General features: G+C 46.7%; 4 protein-coding genes across 4 annotated transcripts in view; 3 read left to right on the top strand and 1 right to left on the bottom strand.

Moving 5' to 3' along the window:
- The window catches only part of SLX4IP (SLX4 interacting protein), a 616,355-nt gene extending 597,693 nt beyond the window's left edge, over window positions 1-18,662 (bottom strand). Inside the window, exon 1 of the mRNA XM_086925435.1 lies at window positions 18,397-18,662. The gene's annotated coding sequence lies outside the window, so the exon portion shown is untranslated. The remainder of the gene's footprint in view (window positions 1-18,396) is intronic.
- Window positions 18,663-18,822: 160 nt separating this feature from the next.
- Window positions 18,823-21,834, top strand: part of MKKS (MKKS centrosomal shuttling protein) — a 159,196-nt gene continuing 156,184 nt past the window's right edge. The window contains exon 1 of the mRNA XM_086927715.1: window positions 18,823-18,866. The gene's annotated coding sequence lies outside the window, so the exon portion shown is untranslated. The remainder of the gene's footprint in view (window positions 18,867-21,834) is intronic.
- Window positions 18,823-21,834, top strand: part of LOC147709109 (uncharacterized) — a 93,357-nt gene continuing 90,345 nt past the window's right edge. The window contains exon 1 of the mRNA XM_086927716.1: window positions 18,823-18,866. The gene's annotated coding sequence lies outside the window, so the exon portion shown is untranslated. The remainder of the gene's footprint in view (window positions 18,867-21,834) is intronic.
- Window positions 18,823-21,834, top strand: part of LOC147709110 (uncharacterized) — a 93,357-nt gene continuing 90,345 nt past the window's right edge. The window contains exon 1 of the mRNA XM_086927717.1: window positions 18,823-18,866. The gene's annotated coding sequence lies outside the window, so the exon portion shown is untranslated. The remainder of the gene's footprint in view (window positions 18,867-21,834) is intronic.

Genomic DNA, 21,834 nt, shown 5'->3' with positions numbered 1-21,834 from the left:
CGACACTGTACTCAAGTTCTCTTCCCAGTATTGGGCTATCGCAACCTCCATATGCTGTTGGTAGGCTTCTTGCTGCAGGTTCCAGTTGGAGAGGCGCCATCGAAATGGTTGTCTCCCCTTGTTGAGGGTGAGTACTAGCTCTACTGGGGAGTGATCTGACAATCCGCGCGGCAGAATGGACGCCGAGACAACCCTGGTCACTACCGCGGATGGGACAAATATGTATTCTAACCTCGAGAACGAGTGGTGAACCGCCGAGACGTAAGTGTATTCACGTTCATGTGTGTGGAGATAACGCCAAGTGTCCACCCAGTCCATGCCTCGCACCATGTCGTGTAATTTAGTGGGGGCATCTGCCATAGGGCCACCTCCGGGTCGAAGACGGTCGAGCCGACACTGCATGACATCGTTCCAATCTCCCCCGACCACAGCCAGACTCTCTGGAATTTCAGCCCACACAGTGAATAATTTTTCGATCAGTGCCCACTGTAGTGGGGGCGGTGCGTACACACTCCCTATTATTATTGGTTCGGTACCCAACATCCCTTGTATAAAGACATAACGGCCCTGAGGATCTATCCACTGTTTCGTGTGAGTGTAGGCTAGTCTGCGATGCACCAGGACCCCCACTCCCCGAGATCCCCTTATAAAGCCGGCATGATAAACTTGATCGTATCCGTATCTCTGTAGGCTCAACATTTTGTTACCCATTAAGTGTGTTTCTTGTAATAGTAGGACATCCACTTTTTCTCTCTTCCCCAGCCTCAACACCCCACCCCTCTTAATCTTGTCAAGCATGCCCCGTACATTCCAACTCAGCACTTCCATTAGAGCTCTGGCACGATTCGGCTCAACATAATCAGCCCCCATCTAAATATAGTTGCGATTGTGTCTGTAGCAACGGGTACATCTGGCCAAAGCACCCCAACAGTATCCTTTGAGACAATCGTGTGTAAAACAACTCCCTGCCCGCATCCCACCTCCCCAAATCCCTCCCCCGGTCCCTTCCCCTCCCTCCTTCCCTCCATGTCTCCGTTCAACTGGCATCCCCGCAAACCTTCCCCAACTCCCCCCTCCCCATACCTCAGCAACGTTGAAGTACCTGACGCGGTATAAGACATCTCCAGTCCCCAACGGGAGACTCGAGACTGTCTATGCCAATGAATCCCAAACAACAGCCCCAGAACGTTATAACTGCCTCGTTAGAGGCGCTAACTTCCCCAAATTGAGGCACGTGTCCGCTTTTTAAGTCCGTCCCTCCCCACCCAACCCGCATCCCGTGTCAATAAGTTTATACTTGTCTGCTAGCATTTGTGTTGTTGTACGCTTATATCTTCTCCAGGTTGTCCTTCAGCAACCACTACTTCATCCAGAACATGCCACCTTCACGCGATGAGTAACCTTGGTCCCACGTTCCTCATGGATCTACTTTTGGCGAGTCTGGAGGATTCGTTTCTTCTGTGTTCCCTCCTTTAGTAGGGGAGCGTTTCGATGAGCGAGACCTCCAGTTACTTCTGCTTCATGAACATCGGGGCGTTCGAGGCGGCAGTGCTGAAGAGGATGAGTCTGAGTCTCGAGCTGGCGGAGTATGTGGTCTAATTCGTACTGTCTCATCTGTCCAGGTGAACACCTCCTCAAGAGAGTTGAAAAACAGAGTGCGGGACTGATAGACCACCCGTAGACGTGCTGGATAAAGCAGGGCATATTGAATTTTGAGGCCCCGCAGACGAGCTTTTGCTGCCGTAAAGGACTGTCGCTGTTGTTGCACCAGCCTTGTATAGTCCGGGAATATCAAGATCCTCTGATTATTCCACTTAAGGGGTTCTTTCAATCGAGCTTGTTTCAGGATGGTGTCCCGATCATGATAGTTGAGCAGCTTGGCAATGACTGGCCGCGGGCGCTCGCCAGCCGGCGGTTTTTGAGTTAGTGCTCTGTGGGCCCGTTCAATAACGAAGCAGCGGGAGAGAGACTCCAGCGGGAGCCAGCTCTCTAGCCATTCGGTGAGGAAGGCCTCCATGTTGCCTTTTTGGCAGTCTTCTGGAAAGCCGACAAAGCGTAGATTATTGCGCCGAGCCCGTCCTTCAGCGTCCTCTGCCTGGAGCGCCAGGCCTTTCTGTATGCCTTCCATGTGAGCCACCTTTCTCTTTAGGATCACAACATCGTCTTCCACCCCGGTGATCCGGGCTTCTGCTTCAGTAATACGGGCCACCGCATTTCGCAAGTCTTGGCGTAGCAGGGTAACATCCGCCCCAACGGCCCCTATTTTGGCGTCCAATGTATCCCTGGATTGGGTGATCGCCGCCAAAAGCGCTGCATTGTCTGGCCCTTGAGCCTGCATGCCCCCGGAGGCTCCAGAGAGTCCACTGGGGCCAGTAAACTTATCTATGGGCCCCTGTTTCGAAGTTCCGCCGCTGTTCCCGCCTCTGGTCATGGTCAGTGTTGGTTAGGACAGCCGTCTAGCCCTTCCTTGCGTCGTTCGCTGGCCTTGCTCCACGCCACTTGGGGCCCCCCCCCTTACCCGCACTTCTCCTAGGAGGCTTCCTCCAAGACCCGGTGGCCCCGCACCTCTGCTGTCACGGGCCTAAACAGTAGGTAGCCGGCAGACCAGGTCTTGGCCGCCAGTCACGACTTACAGTGTCCGTCTCCGGCGTCTTCCCCTCAAATGCAACACAGTTCGCTGTACATGTGAATCCGCCGAGGGGCCCCCTGGTCTCAGGCAAGCAGGATATGTTGACTCGTAGCTGTGAGAGAAGGCAGACTGATTGTGTCCCAGAGTGGATGTCCCCCGCGGCCTCCGCAGCCTCAAGATGGCCGCCCCAGGGGCCGAAACCAGGGTGCTCACTGCCGTCTGCTCCTCCAGATGACACGGATGTGCCGGTGTGGCGTTCACTGTCCGCGAGCCATCACGGTCGCCAGGAAAGCAGTGGCAGCCCGTTCGCTCCGGGCCTCGCACTCGATCGTCGCTGTGTCTCCTGGGTCCGGCGCCGGCGGACCGCGGGCACCGGGGCTCCGGAGGACTCTCCGGCTGTCTGTTTCCACCACCAGGTAATGGCCCGCTAGCGCCTTGTGCCTGCAATCGTCCGTATGTATTTGTGCGGCGCCCAAGTATCCGTCGGCACCACCGGGTCAGCGCCCTCACAACCGCCGCCAGCCGTCTTCACTGCTAGGCGTTGCCAAACTCGAGGTCCCCGGCGCCGCTCGTCGCAGCAGGCCGCGCTGGTCGAGTGTCGTGGAGCGTCCTCCGATGTTGCAACACGGCTCAAACATGCGCCACAGCTGCCGGGCACCTTCTGCAACACCTCACCACACTGGGATTTCGTCGGGTGCGGGGGAGGAAGGATAATTAGGCGGATATCTCAGCGGCGGGACGGAGCTCTGCTAAGCTGCGTCCGCCATGATGGCTTCTTTAGCCACGCCCCCCCCACATAGGCAAATTTTGAGACCATGAATTCATTTCTGGGAAGGACAAGAGTCTAAAAACAATGTTTAGTCTAAAACGGGTCAAGAGAAATCAATCGTAATTGGACATCGGTAGCGTTAAATTCGGCTGTATCTTATCACCAGTTATTACTAGGAGATGCGAAGTAACTGTCTTTTTTTTTCATTTCATCTCGCCTTCTCCTCTCCTCTAGGTATTCCATACATTGCTTACTCAACAGTTTCCTAGATTTGTCAACCATAGTGAGTGGATCATCGTAATATTGTTGGCAACCAATTTCAACAAGAAAACGTTTTACGTAACCTAGCCACTCAAACCTACCCACATTTTCCAATTTTAACATATCCTGGAGCATAGCCCGATTCATAACACACTCATTCGTTGTCCACACCCTGTGCCACAAAAGGATGGGTTGTGTTCTAATTATGTCAGATATATGAGGATGTCCTAGCTCAGTGTGACAGATATAGGTCGTCACACTTTGTGGTACTGCTAGCACAACCCTCATAAACTTGTTTTGAGTTTATGTTCGAATATCCCCTTAGACCGGAGCCATACAGAGCTACCGATCTACACGTGGCATTATATATAGTTAAAGTTTCTCTTATCGGCTTTTTACCCAGCTTTTTTATAAAATTCTTTAAGGCGATAATTGTTTTTAAGAACAAAAGAGTTCTGGCCTTGACTGCACTTGTCCAACCCCCCAATTCATGGAACAAAATGCCAAGATAAGGGAAAGAAGAGGTGTTTTCCAAGGGAACATTATTTATGTACATTCTTCTCATTTGCTTTCCAGTTTGTTTGCCACAGTTCATGGAGAAGGTTTTACTGCAGTTAATTTTCAAATCCAAACTCATCATGAACTTTTCAAAGGCTATTATCAAGTTTTGAAGGGCCAAGGGGGACCGAGCCATCAGGACTGCATCATCTGTGTACAAGAGTGCAGGGACAGATCTCTTACCAACCCTATGCATATCCCTGCACTCTTGCAGCAGATGACGCTCTAGTCCATTAATGTAAACCAGAAATAAAAAAGGAGCCAGGACACACCCCTGGCGTACTCCTCGTTCAACACCAAATTTTCTGTACATTCGCCCCCCTTTCCATAGCGAACCGAAGCCGTAGCTCCCGCATATAATTCTCTTAAAAAGTAAAGGATTGAGGGTTCCACACCCAAACCTTTTAAAATTTCCCACAATTTCGCATGTGACACACAGTCGAACGCCGACGTAAGGTCAACAAATGTAAGATACAAGCGTTCGCCCTTTACCCGTGTGTATTTTAGTTGGACCATCATTAAATTTAAACATTGTTCGATTGTTCCTATGCCCTTCTGAAATCCAAACTGTAGGTCACTCATTATCTCATTCTCTTCAGCCCAGCTTTGGAGTCTTGCCATGATGACTCTGCCAAGGATATTTATGGAGGAGTCCAAGAGGGCGATTGGTCTATAGCAAGCACAGTCTTGCCTAGCTCCCTTCTTGTATATCGGTACAATGACCGAAGTAAACCAAGACGGGTTCAACCCCCTTGCTAGTGCTGCATTAAAGAGTTGTACTAGCATAGGGCCCCAGATCTCGCTGTTGGCTGTGTATAGATCTGCTGGGATCCCGTCAGGACCTGCGGCCTTTCCTCCTTTAGTTGCTTTCAGGCCCGACATGACTTCCTCCAATGTTATCACCAGTTTCTTAACCCCGGACACTGTATTGTCCATTACAATTGGGCCTATTATAGGACTATCATCTTGGCACCTATAAAGGTTAGAAAAATGTTTCACCCAGTCCTCCTCAGCAATAGCAATCTCTATTCGTGCCTTGCAATTGTCGTAGAGAAGAGGGGCATTTACGGCCCTCCAAAAAGCAGATACATCTTTTGACTGTGATGCTACGCATAAAGCTTCTAGGGCCTCCTTTTTTATAACATCTTTCCTTTTCTTTAGGGCCTCATTATATATTTTCCTAAAAGCTCTTATTTGTAAGGGGTTTCGGGTGTGCTGTGAATAGCATGTTTCAGATCAGTTAGTGCCCTTGTACATGCTTTGTCAAACCAACTTTTATTACCCTTCACCTTATTTTTTGCCTCCACCCACAAGCAGTTTCTGATTGTGGAAGCTATAATGTTGAAGTGCTTTATAATCTGTTTGCTGTTAGACTGCTCATTCAAGCATATTGCAAAGCTATCCGAACAGGCATTCAACAGTTTTCCTAGGAGCATTTCTGGGACCACCTTTCCCCAATTTAGAGAATACCCATTCTGTCTACCAAGAACGACATTGGGAACTATACATAAAGGGTGCATGTCATCATGCTGCTCCGGAAATGGGTTTTCAACCTCCATTGTTTGGGGCAGATGGTCACTTAAAGGTACCTCCATAATCTTTAGCCCCTTAACCCCTTCCATGCTCATGACGAGCTCAACTCGTCATAAGGCACAGTGGAGCTGTGCTTATGACGAGTTGAGCTCGTCATGAACAATGGGGTTCGGTCAGGATCAGCACAGGAGGGGAAAACCATTAGCAGCCAAGGCGTTAATATTGTGACTATAGCTATTTGAGGAAATGATAAAATCAATTGTGGTAAGAGCTCCTCTTACTATAAATGTGGGGGCAAAAGGGGTTGGTTTTTGAGCAATTTCATTAGCATATCCCAAATTATACATAAACAATATTCCATTTAAACTATCCCCCATCAAAAAGTGATCAAAGTGCGTTAAATTGGTGTCCTGTTCTAGCATTAGGCCGCAGATGCCCTGTTTGCCCTTTTTGCAGAGTGGACAATTAAAATCCCCCCCCCCATAAGATTATTACTTCCCAGTCCTTTTTATCAATTTCATGTTGTATATCCTCTCTCAGCATTGTTAAGGTGCTAAGGATTTCGTTTTTAGGGATATTATTATAAAAATTTATCAGAACCAGGTTAATTCCCTTATTGTTTAACCTGATTATCTGATAATAACTAGATTTGGACATAAAATGTACCTGCTCACACTTAAGCTGATTAGAAAGGAACGTAATTAAACCGCCTTTTGCTCTCCCAGGTTGACCCCCCATGGCCGGAGTGAAAAAGGTTCTATACCCATTTAAGAACACTGGATCAGTGGTCCAGGTTTCTTGTAGAGCCAGAATGTCTGATCCATTTATAACGCTTTCCCAGGTTGGATTACTAATTTTCTGCCTCAATCCTGCCACATTCCAAAATAAAAATGTACAGGATTTTTTATTCTCATTTACTGGGTGATCACCCACTGGTACATTACTCAAATCCTTGCAACCTGTCGGGTGGCATGCTATTTTGCGCTTCCCCCTTTCTTTTAAGTCGTGGTTACTGGGTATCATACAGCCTACCCCCTCATTGTAACCATGAGTCACAGTGGGTACAGTAGTGGGTTGAATAATGTTTTCGTCGCCCTCCCGTGCCCCCTGATCTCTTCTATTCTCATTGAGTTCATCACCCATCCACCAGCACCAAGGACGCCTTCAAAAGCGCCACCCGCACTCACCACCAACTGATCCGAAAAGCCAAGAAAACAGCATTCAAGGATCGACTTGACAACAACGCCCACAACAGCAAGGAACTATTCAACATCGTCAAGGAATTTTCCAACCCCGCGGCCAACTCCAACGACATCACCCCATCTCAAACCCTCTGCGACTCCCTAGCCTCTTTTTTCCACAACAAGATTGCTGACATCCACAACAGCTTTGACAACCAACCCGGAAGCCAACCCACCCTACCATCTGCTGACCATCTTCCCCCCGTAAACACCCTTAACGCCTGGAACCTAATCTCCACTGAGGACACCATCCGCCTGATGAATTCCATCCACTCCGGATCCCCCACAGACCCATGCCCTCACCACATCTTCAACAAAGCAGACTCCGTCATAGCCCCGCACCTCCGAGACGTCATCAACTGCTCCTTCAACTCCGCTACCTTCCCAGAAGACTGGAAACACGCTGAACTCACCGCCCTTCTGAAAAAACCAACAGCAGACCCCACCGAACTCAAAAACTACCGCCCCATCTCGCTTCTTCCATTCCCGGCCAAAGTCATCGAAAAAGCCGTCAACAACCAGCTCGCCGCCTTCCTCGAAGCCAACAAATCCCTCGACCCCTCACAGTCCGGCTTCCGAGCCAAACACAGCACTGAGACCGCCCTCATCGCAGCAACAGACGACATTCGAACTCTACTGGACAATGGAGACACAGTCGCCCTCATCCTCCTCGACCTCTCTGCAGCCTTCGACACTGTCTGCCACAGCACCCTTTTACAACGCCTCAGAAACATCGGAATCCAAGGAAAAGCACTGGAATGGATCACCTCGTTCCTCACCGGAAGAACCCAGAGAGTCCGCCTCCCACCATTCAAGTCCGAGGCCTCTGAAATCATTTGTGGCGTACCTCAAGGATCCTCACTCAGTCCCACCCTCTTCAACGTATACATGAGCCCCCTCGCGACCATCGCCCGCCAACACAACCTGAACATCATCTCCTACGCGGACGACACTCAACTGATCCTCTCTCTCACCAATGACCCCAGCACCGCCAAAACTAACCTACACGAAGGAATGAAAGAAGTCGCCGAATGGATGAAACAAAGCCGTCTGAAACTAAATTCAGACAAAACAGAAGTCCTCATCTTAGGTACATCCCCCTCTGCATGGGACGACTCCTGGTGGCCGGAAGCCCTCGGAAAAGCACCCATCCCGACAGACCACGCACGGAACCTTGGCGTCATCCTAGACTCCTCACTCTCCATGAACAGACAAGTCAACGCCGTATCCTCCTCCTGCTTTAACATTCTTCGCATGCTCAGAAAAACATTTCGCTGGATCCCCTCTGAAACTAGAAAAACAGTCACACACGCTCTAGTCACGAGCCGACTGGACTACGGAAACACCCTATACGCAGGCACCACCGCTAAACTCCAGAAGAAACTACAACGAATCCAAAACGCCTCAGCCAGGCTCATACTGGACATCCCACGCAACGAACACATTTCGAGTCACCTTAAAGACCTCCACTGGCTACCCGTCAATAAGAGGATCACTTTCCGACTGCTTACCCACGCACACAAATCACTCTACGACATCGGACCAGATTACCTCAACTCTCGACTGTCCTTCTACACCCCTTCCCGCCAACTTCGCTCCTCCAGTCAAGCCTTCGCCACTGTACCTCGCATCAACAAGACCACCATGGGAGGCAGATCCTTTTCATACCTGGCTGCCAAAACATGGAACTCACTCCCCGCCTACCTTCGCCTCACCCAGAATCACCTAGCGTTCAGAAAGCAGCTTAAAACGTGGATATTTGACAAATAATCCCCCTCCCCTCCTAAGCGCCTTGAAACCCTCTGGGTATGTAGTGCGCTATACAAATTTTATGACTTGACTTGACTTGACTCTAATCCTGATGTTTTGATGGGAGAAGTATCCTGTTTTTGTCAATCCACATAATCAAGACCCGAGAATACATCAAACTGGTTGTGGACAGGAATGTTATAAACACATGTGGAGCTATGCCTCTGTTATCCCACAAATAATTATTCCTAGAATTAAGGCTTGGGGTTGGTGGATAATGCTGCCTAGGATGGAAATTGGGTAATCTCTGAGGTTGGAAGGAAAGATTCTGAGTATATCCAAAATGATTAGAACCAAACCGTTTTGTGAACTGCCTTTCTGGTTCATAAGTTTTAGGACATTGGGCTGAAAAGTATGGATAGAAGTAGCTAAGATAGTGTGTAGAAATAGAGTCATTACTTCTTGGCTCATACCAATCCCCAATATAACTGACAGCTCTGTGATCTTTAAAGTTTATAATGAGTACATCCCCTTTCCTGTCTTTTGGTCGAGAGCCCACCCATGTTGACCGCCTAACATTTAAAATTTCCCCATTAATGTGGGCAGGCAAGGGTCTGTTGTTACGTAAACAATAGGTAACTTTATTTCTTAAGGCTCGGTGGTCTTCCTTAGTGACTAGAGTAAGCTCAGGGACACCCGCCATGACAATCACATAAGGAGCAGCTTCAGGTAAGTCTACTATTCTACGTGTTTGCCAGTTTGTATTATGTGTGCTCCTATCCCCATTATCCTTAATAGCCTTACTTTGCGGGAGTTCTACCTTATCTTTTGAAATCAAATTATTCCCCCCAGTCAGCGTCTGATCACTCACTTTAATTGTAGGTTGAGCTATAATTTCTGAATTCTTCTTTGGCAGAAGGGGTGTCTGCACCTTTTTGGGGGGGACACTGGATGTTTTTTTCCCGCCAAGGCAAGCTTTTGTAGAGAGGGTAGAATGTACTGGGGCTTCTTCTGCTTGTGGCAACGTTTTCCCGAGCTTTACTATAGTGTTTATATTAATCAGCCTCTTCGTCAAATCTGACAGTAGAATTTTATTACGTTCTACTTTTTTATCAATTAAGTCTAGGTGCGTGTTAATCATCCTAGTCTTTTCTAGCAGGGGGTGCATGAATGTTTTTATCAAAGTTTCAATTTTTTCCAACAGGCCATACTCCCCAGAATGGCGATTTGTTGTTATTAAGGGGGTCGTATTGGGGGTCAGTAAATCAACCGCATTCAGCGATGTTGAGGTCAACGCCTTCTTTTGTGTTTTAGCTTCTCTATTTTTAGTTATCACCTTGAGTGGTGTAATGTCGCTGATATTGGAAGGGGATTGGGATGGAGTAGAGAATCTCAGGGAATTTGATAATCCTTCGTCATCAATGCTATTGTATGAACCTAGCATGGACAAGTCGGGAATGGTGGGAGTACACAACAGAGGAACATCAATGTTAGGGTTAGAAAACATTTCTACTTTACCCTCCATATCTCCAAGATTCACGAGCCCACTATGTCCTCCTGCATAGTTTGTAGAATTTGGCGACATCATAATTCCTATTTGCCCCAAGGATGATTGTTTTCCAGTCATTAAGTTCAAAGCAGGTCCCATCTTTGGTTCAGCTACATCTACTCTTTTCTTACAGTGCTTCCCCCCACGTCTCACACGCGCTTTTCTGTATTTTCTCACCGATTTTGGGGCTAACGGAGTATGCTCTGAATCTTTAGTAGCAATCTCAGGCCGGTCTTCATGCCACTCAGCATGCACTTGTGCTACAATCGTCATGACCTTCCTTACTCCAATTTCAGGATTGGTTTGCGCAACTTTATCCACCACTATGAGGGGGGTTTCTTCTTGTACCATATTAGGACTCCCTCGGCCTAGTGATGCCCTTCTATCATGGTTGATCTGATTCACCTTTTTAATTAGGTAATTGTCCATAGTGCCTAAACCGGAAGCAATTTTATCGTTTTCAGCCCGAGACATCTAACAGCCTTATAGCTACAATTAGTGGGTCTTCTAATGTAGGATTACAGTACCAAATCGTGCAAATACACTAATGCACCAACACCATATGTAAGATAGAGTCTCACTTCAATATATGTGGTTCTCCCCAACAGGATCAAAGTCTATGGCCCAGTCCAGTCTCTTCAGGCCTCTGAGGGCCTAAGAGGGCCCGCCCTTTGCCCGGGCTTAGCCCGGTGACCGCCAACGCGCGTCCCGCGAGGCGGGAGATGTCACACCCTTTTCATGTGCCTCCGGGCGCTTTTAGGGGCGTGGCCAACCTGAGGGCTCCTGGGTAACGTAGTCCACAGTTCCCCCCTCTCTGCGGCTGCGCCTGGTGGCTTGCGGCGGGGGTGAACTGTAACTGGGCAACTGTGCAGAGCGAGAGCTAACAGACTCCCAGCAGGAAACAAACAGCCCTACAATGGTCCTCGGCGTTTCGGCTTTTCGGCAGGCGGCTAGTCACGGTGAGCTCTGAGAACTTCCAACCTGTTACTGCAAACGGCTCACCTGCCAGGAACTGCATTTAAAGGGGCAGGTTTGTTCCACTCACCCCTACACCAAAGATGATCAACCCTCGTTATGTCCACAGTAGTCTGGGTGACTTGCCAGGATCATAAATGAATCAAAGAGCTGAGCTCAGCCAGCGCCCAGGGTTCTGCGTACCATGTGGTTCTAAGACTGTGTCTCACATAAACAACAACCAGACCCACAGCGAGTATCCACATGGATTTGGGGGTCGTACCTTGCCTGTGTTATTTTGCTACAGTCACAATGCACCTACTCCCCCACTCTGGGACAAGGTAGGTGGTGATTGGTCCCCGATCTCACTAACAGTGAGATATGGGGTGGTGGAAAGCAACCTTGTTTCAGCTGCAATGGATCCTTGTACGCGCTAAAGGAAAGCAGGTCACGCTGAGCAATATTCAGCACATAAGTGCACCTCCTAGTCGCCCCCAGGATGGACCGATGAGGACACCCTGGTGCTCATCCTGGCAGTGAGTTACTGAGGCTGTACTTGTCACAAGTGAGTTGTGCTGTGAATGGGATATGGTGATGAGAGATGGGCCAGTACGGCCGCCACCTTTCTCAGGGAATAATACCGGCACTTTGTTCTTGTTTGAAGATTCTGCAGAAGCCTAAACATGATAAACAGGACTTTATACATATAGTCTGTATTCTTTTTTAACACTGCTCTCGGACCATCAAAGAACCTCTGTAGCATATTTTAAAGTGCTTTACTTATATGTTTCCTGCTTTAAATGTGCACTGATAAGAGGAGAAAATGTCAGCTTTTGGTGATTTTTGTTTTGTGCTAGGACATTAAAATACTAGTCAGGCAAACAAAAAAAAACATGTGTTTAAACAGAGAGAGAGCTCTTGTCAGCAACCAAGGGAGTAGAGTCCTATCAGTACAAAAGATAAATTATCCCTTGATTCAATAAACAAGAACCCCCTATCAATAGTGGAATTCTTAATTCATATTAAACACATTGATAAACTATAAAAAGATCTCACTCAAAGTCCCTTAAACCCTCAAACAATAATACTACTATAACATGCAGTGCAAACAAGTCAATTTACTTCTTTAATACATGTAAATATTATTAAAACACAAATGTTATAAAAACACCTATAATAAAACACAATGCATCATTTCAGCATAATTAAAAACAATACAATTCATCAGATCAGGACATTACATCTTAAGACACTTTTACCACAGAGAACTCAAAAAAATAGAGAGGACTAACAATGATAGACAGTATGCTTTATCTTTTAGCTCAATAATTCCCTGGGAATAATTTTAGAAAGATTAGCCTGGATACATATACTCTGTTTTGTATCTACAGGTCCAACTTGTCCTCGGGATAATGTATAGAAATGCGTTGACACGTTTCGATGGTTATCTGGTTATTCCACCTTTATCAAGACAGTCATTAGATCCACTTTTCTTTCTGGTATATTTGATTATTATACCCTGAATGAAAGGGAGTTGATATTTGCACTTATTCTGGTACTTCTTTTGCAGACTCAAAGAATGGTTTATTAACTGCACCCCCTTCTTAAATGGACTTGAATAATCCCTGTTTCCCAACTGCCGTATATTCTTGAATGGTTCAATCCGGAACCCCAGAATTCTAGTTTTGTGTCCAAGGGGTACTGTCCCCGTCCTTCTTCGTCCTTTTAGAAAATGTGAAAATTTTCCAAAAGGACGAAGCAGGACGGGAAACTCCTGAGCTAATAAGAGCGCGACGTAAGCGCATCGGCAGGTTAGGAGGTATATGTACTAAAAGCCCCTCTACCTTGGACCTCATATTTACGTTGAACTGGGCGCCTATGCTCTCAGCGGTATTGAAGCGGTCAAAAATGAAGCAACACTACTCACTGACTACATGCAACATGGGGCAACCTCACTTTCCTACCGAAAGTTGACCAATAACCTAAAAGACCCTACACTGAAATTGCGAGAGAGATGGGTGGAGGAGGTGGGTGACATGGATGATACGGAATGGAATGAGGCACTGGCGTCCCCAAGGGAGGTGGGAATCTCAGCCAAGTTTAGACTGGTCCAACTCAAAATCCTACACAGGATATATTACACTAGAACCACCCTCCATAAGCTGCAGCGGGCACAACATCCCTACTGCCTTCGTGGAAGCGGAGAGGAAGGGACGCTGTTTCATACCCTCTGGGAATGCCCGCTGGTAACCGAATACTGGAGACAGATAATGCATACAATTTCCCAAACACTTAAGGTCTCTCTAACACCAGAGCCACGTAGATGCCTTTTGAACATATGGGAGCCAAATGACTTATCTAGATATGGTCAGATATGGGGCACATTGGGCATCATGGTGGCAAAAAGGGACATAGCACAGAAGTGGGGAGCATCGGACCTACCTACCTTGGCGCTGTGGTGCAAACACATGGACATGCTTATGATTACCGAACGTGCAGTATATGTGGCCAGGGCTAGCCCTAGAAAATGGAACAAGTTGTGGACTCCGTGGAATGTATACAGAGGGGACATATGTGACCCATTACCAGAAGAGGATTTTGCCCGCTCCGATGAGGAGGACGAAGGGGAATAGGGCGGGTATGGCGAGGTAATGAACCTGAGTGGAATGGTTAGTGATACTTAGCGAATGATGCTGTGAAGCTTCAAATGTGGGGGATTGATTTCTTGAACCTTTAAAATACTACTGTCGTATTGAATGTCAACGTGTATGTTTGCTACGCTGAAACGAATAAACAAGCATTTGCAATGCAATAGGTCTCGCAGCATTTAAGTTTGAGTTACTGGCATTGTAAATGACAATGCTTTGCATAATTTTTGTTTTTTGGTGTCCGTGTGTGCATGGCAGTGGTGGTGTCTGTGTGTGCATGGCAGTGGTGGTGTCTGTGTGTGCATGGCAGTGGTGGTGTCTGTGTGTGCATGGCAGTGGTGGTGTCTGTGTGTGCATGGCAGTGGTGGTGTCCGTGTGTGTATGGGAGGGGTGGTGTCTGTGTGTACATGGCAAAGGTGGTGTCTGTGTGTGTGTATGGCAATGGTGGTGTCCGTGCAGAGGCACTTGGCCTTTGGGCCTGTGCACGGTCTGTCATGCACAAAACAGCGGCATATGTCTTTCGACTGTATGCAGGGTCCGCCCCCATTTAACCGAATCAGCAAGCAATAAAACAACCTTCAGTAGTGCACAGGGGTTTAAGTAGCGTGCAGTGGCCCCTTGGCCTGACTTATGACAAAGTTAAAGACAGGAAGGTGTAAAAAAACTTTTCATATGGTAAAAACGTTAGCACTGTTTCACAAATCTGCATGAAGCTTGGCAGACAGCACGTTAAGCCCAGTCCTTGTATCTGACGTGGAACGGAATTCTGTCAAACTGCACAAAAGGTATTAGCAAAACAATGCCTTATAAAAATGTTCTCTCAAACTTTGCTGCTCGACTGATCAACAGAAAACCTGAAATTACAGCACTGGATTAATGTGCGGCAAAAGCACATCTGCCAAACAGCACTAAACACTGTTTTGCATCCGCCTGACAGACCTGCATGTAATTTGATAGCAAAAGAAATCTAAGCATGCTAAGTGACCTTCAAATTTCATGAAGATATGTTAGACAGTGCTAATCTTATCAACAAACAAAAAAATAAATGTTCAACGCTAACTAAAACATAACTAGATCATGTGCATATTTAATATTTTCAGATTACCAAATGTGCACCTCGTTCATACATTTTGCAAGTTGACATTTTTTTTCTTCTCATAACAAAGAACATTTTGCCACTTCTCAGAAAAATAAATGTTCAACGCTAACTAAAACATAACTAGATCATGTGCATATTTAATATTTTCAGATTACCAAATGTGCACCTCGTTCATACATTTTGCAAGTTGACATTTTTTTTCTTCTCATAACAAAGAACATTTTGCCACTTCTCAGGACCGACCGCTCTCTCCCACTTTGTACTGCAACAATTTATTTTATTTGATTTGACATCTGTATAGCACAAAACGACTACATCCTAATTAGGATCTGTGCATTTGAGGAAGAGGAACTCCGGGCCCAAACAGCATGCTCCGCGCGGAAGTCCGCCGCGGCCGCCCCGGAAGTCAGGCATGGTCGCCTGTGACGGGGGCGGGGCCACGTCCAGACCGGAAGAGGAGGCAGGCGGAGTCGATGCGTCTCACGGCCCGGGGCTCCTGTGAGCGGTGTGGAGACCCGGGGCCGCGCTAGCAGGAGGTTGGGCGCCGCGTGCTGAGAGAAGAGTCCCCGACATTGCCCAGGTAAGTTTCAAAAGGCTGGGGGGGGGCTTGGTGCACTTGTGTGTGTGTGTGCGTGTATGCTCGTGTGTGTATGCGACGGTGACGGCGGGGGAGGGGGAGGGGGGGCCTCGGTGCACTTGTGTGTGTGTGTGCGCGCGCGCGTGTGTATGTGTCAGGGGGGTGTCTCTGTATGTATGTATGTATGTGCGTGCATGGGCGCTTGTGTGTGGTGCTTGCGCTTCCCAGGAGACAGCGCTGGCCACAGCGCGCGTTCCCGTTTCAAATCCACTCCAAGGATGCGCGCGGCCGAAACTGTCTCCTGGGAAGCACACTCGCTAACAAAAGATCTCTAGCGGAGACACAGCGCTGACGCGCTGTGTTCGCTACGAGACCTAAAAATTGTTTTACAAAAAAAAAATGAAGCAGCACTTTTAAAACTACAGAGAAAATTCCCGTTTATGGAAGGGATCTAGAACTTGTAACAGTACCACAGTGAGGTTTCATTGACTTCCAATGAAAGTGGTTGGTGAATGGAAATTCTTATGCATCATTGCAAGTCATTTCTCATACATTGTAAAATAAAAGTTCCTGAATTGCTCTTCAACATTGCTTTGCTTACCAAGTGACAAGAACTCTAACATGGAACATGTTGCAGTTTCAAAGTCACTAAAGATGTCTCCTAGCCTACTCTCAGGAGATGTTTCACATATCCACCAATTATGCTGAACACTTGGCAGACAAGGGTGTTTTCAGACTCTAGGTTTTTTTTATTAAGTCCACTACAGCAGTTATGTTTTCCTGTAAAAATCTAGGAATGTACGAAAGTGTACTTTTTTTCGCATCACTATCAATATGAGACCAAAGATCCTCACGTTTCTTGCCTTTTGCATCATCGCTCAGCAAACATTCTGTAACATGGATAATATAGCATTCACATCCCCTTGCACTGAGAATCCTCAGCTAAGTGGCACAGTTGGGATGACTTTCTTTGATGCCACAAAAAGCCCAAAATTAGAAATATTTGCATTTTAGTTCCTAGCATAACAAAACAGGGCACCAGAATGGACTAAAAAGTTAATAGAAGTCTTCATTAACTCTGAAGATTGTAAAGATGCTTTCAGCATACAATCTAACAAGTGGCAAGGATCTCTTACAGGGATGCACTTCAGCTCAGCTATCGATTTTGTCAGGACATCACACAACTTTTTCATATACGTAGCTGAATCACTGCAAATGCAAACAAAATCACTCCAATCTTTGTTGACATAGGAAAGAACCTTATAGCAGCACCATTCCAAGTGACACTGCGTTCCAAGTTTTCGAAACATATTTTCACCACTATCCCATATGCTTGGTGATAGCACTCTTTTCACATATACTTGTCAATATACCTTGCATTGAATGTTTAAAGCCTGCGGTGTTGGCAATTCCCCTACTATCAATACTGACTTACTAGAAACTGGGGGTTGATGTATCAAGGGTTTTACCCATTTTCTGTGGGTAAATGTGATGGCACATATTGGGAAAGATTCTTATGAAAACAGTCATTTTACCTATCAGTGAAAGTCTCAAAAGCAGACAAAATATCAAATATGGTATTGATATTTCCTGATTCTCTACAGTTTATAAAATAATTGAACAAGACCGAAAACATGCTACTTTAGACCAAAGACTACAAAACCGAAAAAAGAAGAAACAATAACTTAGTGATATCCCTAAACAACAAGTTCAGGTAGAATACTGTTAGCCCAGTCTTTCTTGCTGCTAGCTTGAATGACTAAGTTATATTGTATTGGCCCCTTCAGGAAGAAAAAAAATGACCCTTTCACTCTTCTTTTCCGTTCTTAGAATGGCATTTATTTTGTGGTTGTGAAGTGTTTTTTCAGTGTTTATAGGTTTACACTGGTGGGGCTATTTCCCTTTCGGTGGGTTTCATCAGTTATTATACATTTCAAACTAAAACCGGACAGCCTAGATATAGTGTTTGAATGCACCGGGCAGGGCTGACTGGATCATACTAGGGAAGGGATACTAGATGGGACTGGGCAGGGCCAGGCTGGTACTGTTCAGGGTTAAATGTTCTAGAATAGATTGGGCAAGGCCACACTGGTTCTGGCAGATACGAATGGAGCTAGAATGGAATTCACCTGGCTGGGATAGCTCCGATGGAGATAAAGAGGGTTAGAGTGCATTGAGCAGGAGTAGATCTGCAAGAAGTGTGCAGGGTTCCAACACACTGGGCGCCCCAGGCTGGTTCTGATCCTGTCAGTTGAGTTAGGCTACACTGGGTGGGTCAGGCTACTTCTGATTGGCTGTTAATGGTGTTAAAAATGGACAATATTGCCAAGTTAGTGCTTCGAATTGCCCAAAAGGTGGTAATTTGTAATATTTAGCTTTCAATATGGATTTTATTGCTTATTTCTACTCTTGATAAAGTGTCTCTCATTTTGTCACACACTGACCGTAGAATGTCACTCACATGTACACTAAAACCATGGATATCTCACACATAAGCAATCTGAAAACTTGCCAACTATGCATGAACCCCCATTCCCTTTAAGAGGGAACTCTAGATGCCCCAGTTTTTCCCTGGAAGTGCCACAAGTCTGGAACTCCCTCCCTCAGAGCCTCTGCTTGACCCTTATCTCTTCAAAAGGACCTGAAAGTTGCCTAGGGAACTTTCGATCGTCATTTAGGTTAACTACCTATACTTCCCTCTCTGGACGTGCTAAAATCATTTGCTTAATTGTGTTGTCTCTATTCTATTGTATTGTATCTACTGTAAAGAGCTCTGATGCCCCCTGGGGCTAGTCCGCGCTACACAAAACTACAATTAAATAAACCTACCCAGCTGAGCTCTCTGTCCCCAAGTTTCTCTCCGTGCTTGGTGATAGTCTGTAGTATTTTGGATTTAGGCGGCTGGCCCTGGTCACGTCACGTGACAAGCTTCAGGAAAACTCGTTGTTTTGAAAGTTTTTCCCAAGGTCATAAATTCCCACAGCATAAACTTTCCATCTTAATTCTTATGCGTGGAAATAACAGGAAACTGGAGTTCATTCAAAATAAACGTCCGGATAATGGCATCTCCTGTTAATGTATTAATTCTTAACTTCAGTACGTTATTTTGTAGTCACTCGTGATTGTTATGTAGGTGGTAACTTGTTTCGGACGTTTCTGCCAGCACAGGAGTGTTTCGGTCTTTTTTTCAAGGACGTTACGCTTGTTTTTATGCTTCCGAGAGGCGAATTCACACGTGATTTCACCGGGGCAGTCACTATACAGAATGGAGGCAGGAGCAGTGGTGTTCTGGCAGTAAGGTGGGTGAGCCTAACAGTGCTGAGGATCCTCACAAATTATTTATTTCACGGGGCGCACACTACTGCCAAATTACACAAATAGACTGCTCAGCCGTAATTACGGAGACCCTGCGTCTCTTTGCAGCCATACCGCTTAGTCTGCAGTGCAGCTTCACTCGCACTTATATTTTTCAATACATTTTTTTTTCAGTTTTATATAGCGTGAACTTCAACCGAAGGTATTGGGGCGCTTTACATATTAAGCACTAGCTACGTCACCCACGGACCCTCACATTTGCCTTAAATTACTGAGAAATTCAGCGATTTGGCCAGAATAACAGGATGTTCAACCAATTACGAGACTTGTACCTGATTCACCAGGTTCGAAGTTGGTAGCACTGGTCGTAAAGCGAGATAATCTCTCTTGACCGACGACCTGAGAACATGTCGGGGCCACTTTCACTATGTCAGTTTTGCTCTCCGGAGTCCCTAGGTCCTCCTGTCACCTTTATCGCACAGTGCGTGACCTTCAGCCGGCATATGCGACGCACTGTATACCTCCTTCCATGGCAGCCTATTTTGTTCATAGCTGCCAAGGTTTCAGATTCCTAGGTGTGACATTTTCATGAATTCATTATAATTATGAGTGGCATTTCAACGACTATGAGTGACACTTGCTCACGAGCAAAATCAATCAATTAAGATGAGGGAAACGGATAAATATCAGACATTACACCCCTCCCTCCTCCTTTATAATTCATGAGGGACTATTTTTAAACACTGAAAAGTTTGCTGTCTTTCAGCACGGCACCGGAGGCACTGCAGTCCGATCTTTTGAGATCCTGCTTCAGCAGAGATAACTGTAAAAGCCTGTCTGCTCTTCCAATGTCCACCATGAGGAAAGGCAGCAAACTGGCAGCACACAGGGAGCGGCATTTCACTGTTGGTTGACCGAGGGAGCTAAGTATTATATGGTGAAAACTAAAGTGTACTCGCGGGGGAGCCACTGTCATTCAACGTGTTACTCGCAGCGGCAGACTCTTGAGTGCCTTCCTGAAGGTGTTCAGGGAGGGGGCGCGTCTGATGTTGATTTGGTGTTTGATCAAGACCTTGGAGACGATGTGGGAGAAGACTCTACCCCCTGATTTAACTTTGTGGATGCGTCACGTTTCGACAAGTGCGAGGTTGGCGGATCAGAGGTTCCTTTTGGGTACGTGGAAGGTGATTCTGTCGTTGAGGTATTGGTGATGCGTCAGGTTTCGACAAGTGCGAGGTTGGCGGATCAGAGGTTCCTTTTGGGTACGTGGAAGGTGATTCTGTCGTTGAGGTATTGGTGACCGGTGTTGTGTAGGCATTTGTAAGTGTGGGTGAGTACCTTGAACAAGATTCTCTTCTCGACGTGGAGCAAGTGGAGGTTCCGTAGGTGTTGGCTGATGTGCTTGTGTCGAGGGATTCCCAGGACGAGCCTGGCGGCGGTGTTCTGTATCGTCTGGAGCTTGCGTATTAGGGACTTGTTTATGCCGGCGTAGAGGGCGTTTCCGTAGTCTGGTCTACTGGTGATGAGTGCATGGGTAACCTGTCTTCCTTGAGTCGGTGGGGATCCATTTGAAGGTCTTACGGAGGGTGTTGAAGCAGCTAGAGGTGACAGCGTGGACCTGTCTGTTCATAGAGAGGGAGGAGTCCAGAATGATGCCAAGGTTTCTTGCGTGGTCCGTGGGGCTGCCGAGAGCAGTGGGCCACCAGGTGTCATTCCATGCCGATGGGGTGGTGACGAGGACGTCTGTCTTCTCTGAGTTGAGCTTCAGGCATCTGTTGCTCGTCGAGACTGTGACTTTCTGTATTCCTTCCTGGAAGTTGAGTCTGGTGGTGGTGTGGTCCTTAGTTAGGGAGAGGATGAGCTGGGTGTCGTCGGCGTAGGATACCATGCTGAGGCCGGGCTGTTGGACGGTGGCTGTGAGGGGGCCCATGTAGATGTTGAAGAGGGTTGAGCTGAGCGATGATCCCTGGGGCACTCTGCATGATTGCCGTGGGTTTGGAGAGGAAGGGTGGCAGTTTGTTCCTCACAGGCAGAAGCTAAAGGATCAATCAGATCCAATCGAGGGCAGTTCCTTGTATGATTGCGAAGGGTCAAGGATGGCGTTGTCCTCGATGAATCTTGTCAGTTCTGCTTGGCGGGTTTCTCCGCAACATTCACTGCGCACCTCCAATGCACTGAATTTACATTCTCAAATTTATATGTACTCAGACAAAAAGCTGTGCCTTGACCTCTACACACCTGAGATTACGACGAATGTGCACTCATACTTCTGCCATCGCTGCACATGTGAGATTACCATGAAACCTGTACCTTCTCTGTATCTTGTGAATTTGCATCTGCACATCTGACATCCTGTGTACCACAGTACACGCACAGAATTCTCTCCAAGTGTGTACGCACATGCCTGTGAGCCAGCACTCCCATATTGAAGCAGAGGCATTTTAGGTGAGAGACAGCTACAATGAAGCAATTTTAGCTTAAAAAAATGGGAGTCTCTGGCCTGAGTAGGGTCTGTTATATATGCATGTTTTATTTAAGGTATGTGCAACAGAAACTCGGGCTGATTGAAGTCTCATAGACCATTCAAATTGCCGACTTTAGACGTTGTGTGTAACACAATAACAAGCACATTGGTAAATACACTTCAGTTCATCTTAGTAGAAGCTTGAATTTATGCTCCTCTAAAACGATCTTATTTACATATGTAATTTTTTTGTTTACCTGTAGCAGTGCAGCGACTCTACTAATTAGCCCAGAGCAAAGCACCTTAAGCTGATATGCATCCCAAATCTTCAGGCCTTAGCATAACACAGTATGTGGTAGAATGTGCGCATGGCCGGCCATGCGGACATTGGACCTGCAAAACATTCAGTTATTCTGATCTGCCCGGGCCTAAAAACTGGTGCTATTTAAAGCGTTTTGTCGGTTCACTCTCGCACTGTAAAAAAGTGC

This window comes from Lissotriton vulgaris, chromosome 6 (assembly GCF_964263255.1).
Source record: "Lissotriton vulgaris chromosome 6, aLisVul1.2, whole genome shotgun sequence".
Lineage (NCBI taxonomy): Eukaryota > Metazoa > Chordata > Amphibia > Caudata > Salamandridae > Lissotriton > Lissotriton vulgaris.
This window is presented reverse-complemented; position numbering and strand designations above follow the sequence as displayed.